Here is a 7,182-nt window from a genome sequence, read left to right on the forward strand (position 1 = left end):
ATTTGGATGATTTCTGTTGTTATGATGATACGTAGCTGGCACAGGCTGCTGTTATCGCTGATAATTGTTCACATACTGAACAGATTCGTTGACGAGAGAACACTGATCCATAGCATGAGAACCTGCACAAAGCTCACAGACCATAGCTATTTGATTGACTCCATAGGTAGCTAGAGAATTGACCTTCATAGACAGCGCTTGGAGCTGCGCTGCAATAGCGGTGGCTGCATCGACTTCCAGAATACCTGCTACCTTCCCAGGCATCATCCTCTGAGTTGGGTTTTGATGCTCATTTGCAGCCATAGTCTCGATAAGATTATAAGCCTCAATATAGCTTTTGGCCCACAAGGCGCCTCCAGCTGCTGCATCGAGCATGGGCTGAGATTGGGCCCCCAAACCATTATAGAAACCAGTGATCACATCCAATCGGGCATTCCATGATGTGGACACTTTCTCAATATTTCCTTGTAGCGTTCCCAAGCTTCGCACATAGATTCTGTAGGTTGTTGCGCAAACTAAGTAAGAGCACTCCTCATAGCAGCAGTCTTTGCCATGGGATAAAACTTCACCAGAAACTTTTGTGCAAGATCTTGCCAAGTAGTGATGGACCCAGCTGGTTCAGAATGTAACCAGTCCTTAGCTTTGTCCCTCAGTGAGAATGGGAAAAGCCTCAGCTTGATAGCCTCATCAGTCACGCCATTATATTTGAAAGTACTGCAGATCTCGATAAAATTCCTTATGTGCATGTTGGGGTCTTCAGTCGCAGCACCTCCAAAAGAAACAGAATTCTGCACCATCTGAATAGTGCCCGGCTTGATTTCAAAAGTGTTAGCTTGAATAGCCGGATGAAGAATGCTTGACTGAATGTCATCAATTTTAGCCGAGAAAAGTCCATAAGAGCTGGATCGGCCGGAATAATACGATCACCCATGATTACTGGTTCTTTCTGCTCACTTCCTGAATCCGAATCTTCAAAATCTATCTTCTCTGGAATATCAAGAACTTCGTCTGTCTCCTCAGCTGTATCTAAAGTCCTCTTGCGAGTACGAGAATGAGTTTGCATAAACGCTCGCTAAAGTACCTGAAACACAACCGGAAACAATAAGTAACAAAAACGTCTTAATCACTGAATCCTAACGACCAATGATGGTAAGTACATAAACTAAACAAATACGCCGAGTCCCCGGCAGCGGCGCCAAAAACTTGTTAGGGCGGAAACACGCGCTAATAACACACGCAAGTATACGCGTTCGCAAGTAATATAGAATACTTTCTAGTTCGTTCCCACAGAGACTCGGACTAATTATGTTCAATTAAACTCACTCACCAATGTATGATTACTTCTCAATGTTAAGACAATAACACTTAGATTCGTTAACTATTTATCAACTATAATTAACTACTAAATTAACCACTTAATTAACAATTCAAATTAACAATATTAAAACACTCATGAGATCACAACTTCATTACTACTTCCTTCAATAGTTATTGTTATTACCCATAGCATGCAACAATGATGATATTAATCGAATAACACGAAACTGATATAAGCCAACTTTCATTGTACTAATACCATTCTACCAAACATCCACAATTAAGATAGAAGTTGAATAGACATCAATTATGTTGAGTCCCTATATGTCTATAGAAATTGACAACATAATAATTTAAGCACAAGTTATTCCTTTTGATTACACAGGGCGAATAAAACGGTTAGAGTTACCCACTAATCATGCAATATCATACATGAACCTATGCTAGCATGGCAAGTTCTAAATCTCGAGTTCCACCATCGCTTTACAAGAGATTAACACCCCATCTTATATGTTCGCGACGCACATAAGATGAATACGCACAACCAATACTAGATATCATACAATCATCACACACTAAAGTATTAAACAACTAACTAAAGAATTCCATAGTAAATCCGTTACGACCCCATGATCACGATTAGCCCATGATAGCACTTATCGTCATCATGGGTTCATATGAAAACATGATAAATAAACACAAGAGAATAATAACTAAACTAATTATATTAAACCAGAGTACGTCACAAGAGTAAATAGGTTCAAAGCAAGAAAACTAGCGTCCAACGTTACAACGAAATAAAGAATCACAAGAAAATATGCTTCCTCTTCGTTGCGGTGTGCTAAAATGGTCTTCTTCCTTATCTCATTCTCTCCTTGCTTAATACAACGATCCAACACATGTGAAACGTCTCTGAATCTACTTATATAGAAGTCCCATAAAACTCAGATTACACAGAAGTTGGAAGCCAAACTGAAATAGAAGTCTAAAATAATTTATCTAATTTCCCGACCCTGCACGGCCGCTCAGACCCCTATTGGATTTTTTCTGAGTTTGCTCCGTTTCTTCGCTGTAATCTGCTCCTCTCTTCCCTCTCGCAATGCTAGACACATGCCAAGGCTTATTCTTGATGATTACTCCCCTGAAATGCAACTAATACCCTGAAATGCACAAACACTAGAAAAACGCATCAAATACACAAAATACTTGATTTCAAGACACCAATTTAAGCTATTTTAAGACGTTCTAAGTGGTATAAAATGCCACTTATCATTATTATTGTTGTTGGTGACGTCAACTCCTGACCCCTGGGTTGAGGCCGTCACAGTTGGTATTAGAGCTACAGGTTTGAGTCCCTGATTTAGGTTAGGAGTAGAGTCAAAAAAGGGCAGGAAGGTTTATATATAGATGTTAGTCAGCAACTCAATCAGAGGAGCGAGTTTAGAAGTTCAGTCAAGGGTTTCGGAGGCATAACCCTGACGTTTATTGGGGATTGACTGGAACTGCCCTAACCTAGAGTACGTTTCCTTTGCATAGGTATTATTAGTAATGTTCAATAGAGATTTCTAGTTTTCCCTAGAGAAAATGAGTCTGATTGCGAGGATTCAGCTTTAAGCGGGCCCTTGGTGTGTTAGCTGAAGAGGCGCCAACGTTATTTCTAAATATCGCCTTTTCAATGTCAAGGAGTGTTATTGGCCAGATGGTGTGACCTCGGTAAGCTGGATGGGATGACAATCGTTAGCGGCTGCTATAACAGTTATGTCTCAAAGTGAATGAGGACCAGTACGGTGGTGTATATCTTGATTCCTTATACTTCATTCTTGAGATCTATTTTGTTTCCAGAGTAATTGTTTCCTATTTCTTAAGTTACTTATTTTTCTGTGAGAAAGTTGTGAACCCGAAGTAAGCTACTTAGGGTTATGTTGATCTCATTACAAATCAGATTCACCCCCTTCCTAATTGTGAATTTTCTTTCGAACCTTGTTTCTTTTCTCGGAAATTCTATCGGTTGATTGGGGCAAACAGTGCATATGAAATGACCATTTGTCTATGTGACAAAAGGGTCTGGTGGGACGCCACCAAGTTATGTATTGGGAACTGTGCGGTACTAAGACTGGCCATCTTATGTACTTGTATAGTTGCTCTCAGTCATACCTATATTTTCTTCTTTTGTCCTCCCTGTATTATTGATTATTTGACTTTGAAATTTCATTTGAAGTCCCGAGGCAGTGGATTGTCAGTAGCTTTTGTGATTTGACGGTCCTGGTCATCGAAAGTAAATGAGAGTTGACTGTCGGGAGAAAATAGAAGTTTTGCATCGGGTTGCTAGTATCTCAGAAACGATAATAGTAAAGAGGATTTATGACTCGATATGGAAGGTTGCGGCTTTAGAAAAGTTAACTTTGTGGAAGATAGGTTAATGGTAGGAGATAAGAAGTCGCCCTGAGAAGGAAGAGTAATTCAGTGATCGATGAATCACTTGAGGGTTATAAAAAATCATCCCTGGAGGAATGGTTGGTAGAAATTTGGACCATGGTGCCTGTTAGGTCCCAATGTGTTTGTAGAAGGGGGGGGTTGAATACAAACAGTACCAAATAATCGAATAAATGCGGAATAAAAAATGTGAAACAAAATTCAAGTTAAATAAAATATTATTAAACTTGAAAGGTGTTACAACAACTGTATCAATTACAAGGTATTAATCTCAAATCAATTATCACAAATCTAGAATAAATTCGACATGAACTTTTTCTATTTTTGCAATAATTAGAATCAAATGCTAAACGCAATTTGAGATTAAGTTCTAGGGATTTTGATCCGCTAGATTGTTACACAAGAACAAGATAAATAATTCTAGTGGTTTGGATTTAACATTAACAAACTAGAAATTGATCTTGAATTTCTGCAGATGAAAAATGAAATATTTGCTGCGGCTGCTTTGTTCTTAACTTGTGTGTTGGATGATAGATTAATTGAAAGAAGGTCTTCTGCTTCTTTTTAATCAACAGCCGAAATGTTAAGCTGGTATGACAATCCTTTTTGCTCAGCAAGACTTTCGGTAGGACTATCTTTTGAACTAGCAAGACTATCAGAATGAACTAGCATGACAATCAGAATGAACTAGCAAGACAATCAGAATGAACTAGCAAGACAATCAGAATGAACTAGCAAGACAATCCTCCTCCCAGTGTAACTTTCGGTGAGACTATTGTTTGTACTAGCATGACTTTCGGTATGACTATTGATTGTCATACTGATTGTCATACTAGTACAATCAGTTTGACTTGCTGAATTTAAATGAATTTTAATCCAATTTAAATTCTGAAAATTCCTAAAATTAATTCAGAATTAATTAATCAATTAATTCAATTAATAAATAAATTATTCTTCACAGATATAATTTATTTTCTTAATTAAATTAGATGACTTAATTAATTAATAGAGAATTAATTCTAGTCTTCAATAGCACCCATCCTTCTGCAAATCTTCTGAAAATCACTGAAAATTATGAATCAATTCCACCACTTCAACGTTGACACTCGATGTACTGTCTGGTTCATGAGTGACTAACTTCCGTGACGTTTCTTCATGTCTTGACTTTGATACTTTGATTTTCTTCATATTAAATCCTTGTAATTAATGATACTCTGACGAGATCTCTGTCACTTGATTAAATCCACGATCTTGATTTATATCACTGAGGCATGATCAACTTCTTGAACTTCTTCCAGTGAATTAACTCCTCAAGTCTGTAGATGAACCTTTTTTCTGAATCCTTTGACAGATATTACTTTGTGAGATCTCTCTGACGGTCGATCCACTATTTACTTATTACATTCTTATTTGAGTTGAGTTGAATCCTCGAATATACAAATAGGCCTATGACATATGACTTACAATCTCCCCCTATTTGTTTGTTAGACAATAACACACAAATACCTAGAGGATAACTCAACTAACAAATAAGAAAAAGATATAAACAGAAATGCAAAGTAAATAGTAGAAAAGTTCTGGACTAGATTTAACATTTTCCAGATTCCAAGTAGATGTTCCTCTAGACTGAACATATCTTCAAGTAGTTCCATCTTCATTTGTACAACCACATTTCCTGTTGAGAAGCCCATATCTCTTGCTTCTCCTCCTATGAGAATCAACTGATTAAAGAAGATCACCTTCGTTTTACCACCTCTCCCGTACAAAATTTGATCTTTGAATTAGCAGATAAGATGAAATATTTGGCTGCTTTTTCTCTCTGTATGTTCTTGACTTCTTTTCTCTGGATTATGGAGTTGCTGCTGCTCTGCTTCTTTTTAATCAACAACCGAATAGAATTGAACTGGCATGACAATCCTATAGCTGGCAAGACTTTCGGTAGGACAATGGATTGAACTAGCAAGACAATCTGAATGAACTAGCATGACAATCAGAATGAACTAGCAAGACAATCATCCTCCTAGTGTAACTTTCGGTGAGACTATTGAAAATGGCCTAGCATGACAATCGGTATGACAATCCTGATTGTCATGCTAGTTCATTTTCAATTGTCTTGCTGATTTAATGCAGATTTTAATCCAATTTAAATTCTGAAAATTCCTAAAATTAATTCAGAATTAATTAATCAATTAATTCAATTAATAAATAAATTATTCTTCGCAGATATAATTTATTTTCTTAATTAAATTAGATGACTTAATTAATTAATAGAGAATTAATTCTAGTCTTCAACAGCACCCATCCTTCTGCAAATCTTCTGAAAATCACTGAAAATTATGAATCAATTCCACCACGTCAACGTTGACACTCGATGTACTGTCTGGTTCATGAGTGACTAACTTCCGTGATGTTTCTTCATGTCTTGACTTTGACGCTTTGATTTTCTTCAGATTAAATCCTTGTAATTAATGATACTCTGACGAGATCTCTGTCATTTGATTAAATCCACGATCTTGATTTATATCACTGAGGCATGATCAAATTCTTGAACTTCTTCCAGTGAATTAACTCCTCAAGTCTGTAGATGAACCTTATTTCTGAATCCTTTGACAGATATTACTTTGCGAGATCTCTCTGACGGTCGATCCACTATTTACTTATTACATTCTTATTTGAGTTGAGTTGAATCCTCGAATATACAAATAGGTCTCTGATATATGACTTACAGTGCCTAGAGGAGTCTAGCATTCCTTAAACTTGACTTGAATTACTAGTGGGCTCTGTGTAATTGGTGGCTGTTATAGCCGGCCAAGTTTCATTGTATACCAAATTTGTGTTAATGTGGTAATAGAGCAGTGACGGGAAGTGGTCAGTTGCTGTTGTATTAAGTATCTATTCTATGGTGTTCAGTTTCTTTGTATTCTAGTTTCCTGAACTGTTGTTGATTCTGCTATTGTCATTTTTGCTATGATTGCTAGTGCTATTAATCTAGATTTCTTTTGTAAATGGACCCCAATATTAAGGACATGGGTACTTTATTGGGCTGCATTTTCCTGATACAGGTGTACTGTTTTAACGGTGATATCTTTTATTACACATTTTGTTATGTTTTGAATAAACTCATTTTATATATCTCAGGAAAATGCCACCTAAGAAAGTTACCCAGTCTAAAGAAAATAGTAGTAGTTTTGCGAAGGGTCCAACTATAAATGAAATTCTAGATTTGTTGCGCCAGTAGTAGCAACAACAGTTGCAGTTAATCTAATAGGTTCAGCAACGCTACTGTTGCAGTAGCAACAGCAAGGAGTGAACCCAAATGTTGTTTTAAATCTTATCGGAATGTTAACCCTCTGAGTTTAAAAGGGAACCTAATCCAGTAGCTGCTGGAGCATGGTTAAAAGAGATGGAGAAAGCTTTCAATCTTGTCCAAGT

At 36.9% G+C, this 7,182-nt stretch overlaps 1 non-coding gene across 1 annotated transcript; it reads left to right on the forward strand.

Annotated features, from left to right (window-relative positions):
- Positions 1-432: 432 nt before the first annotated feature.
- Positions 433-539, forward strand: LOC141681599 (small nucleolar RNA R71). Its single transcript, XR_012559026.1, has one exon. It is a non-coding gene; the product is annotated as a small nucleolar RNA R71 (small nucleolar RNA).
- Positions 540-7,182: the final 6,643 nt, after the last annotated feature.

Source organism: Apium graveolens, chromosome 8, assembly GCF_009905375.1.
Source record: "Apium graveolens cultivar Ventura chromosome 8, ASM990537v1, whole genome shotgun sequence".
NCBI classification, from domain to species: Eukaryota; Viridiplantae; Streptophyta; class Magnoliopsida; order Apiales; family Apiaceae; genus Apium; species Apium graveolens.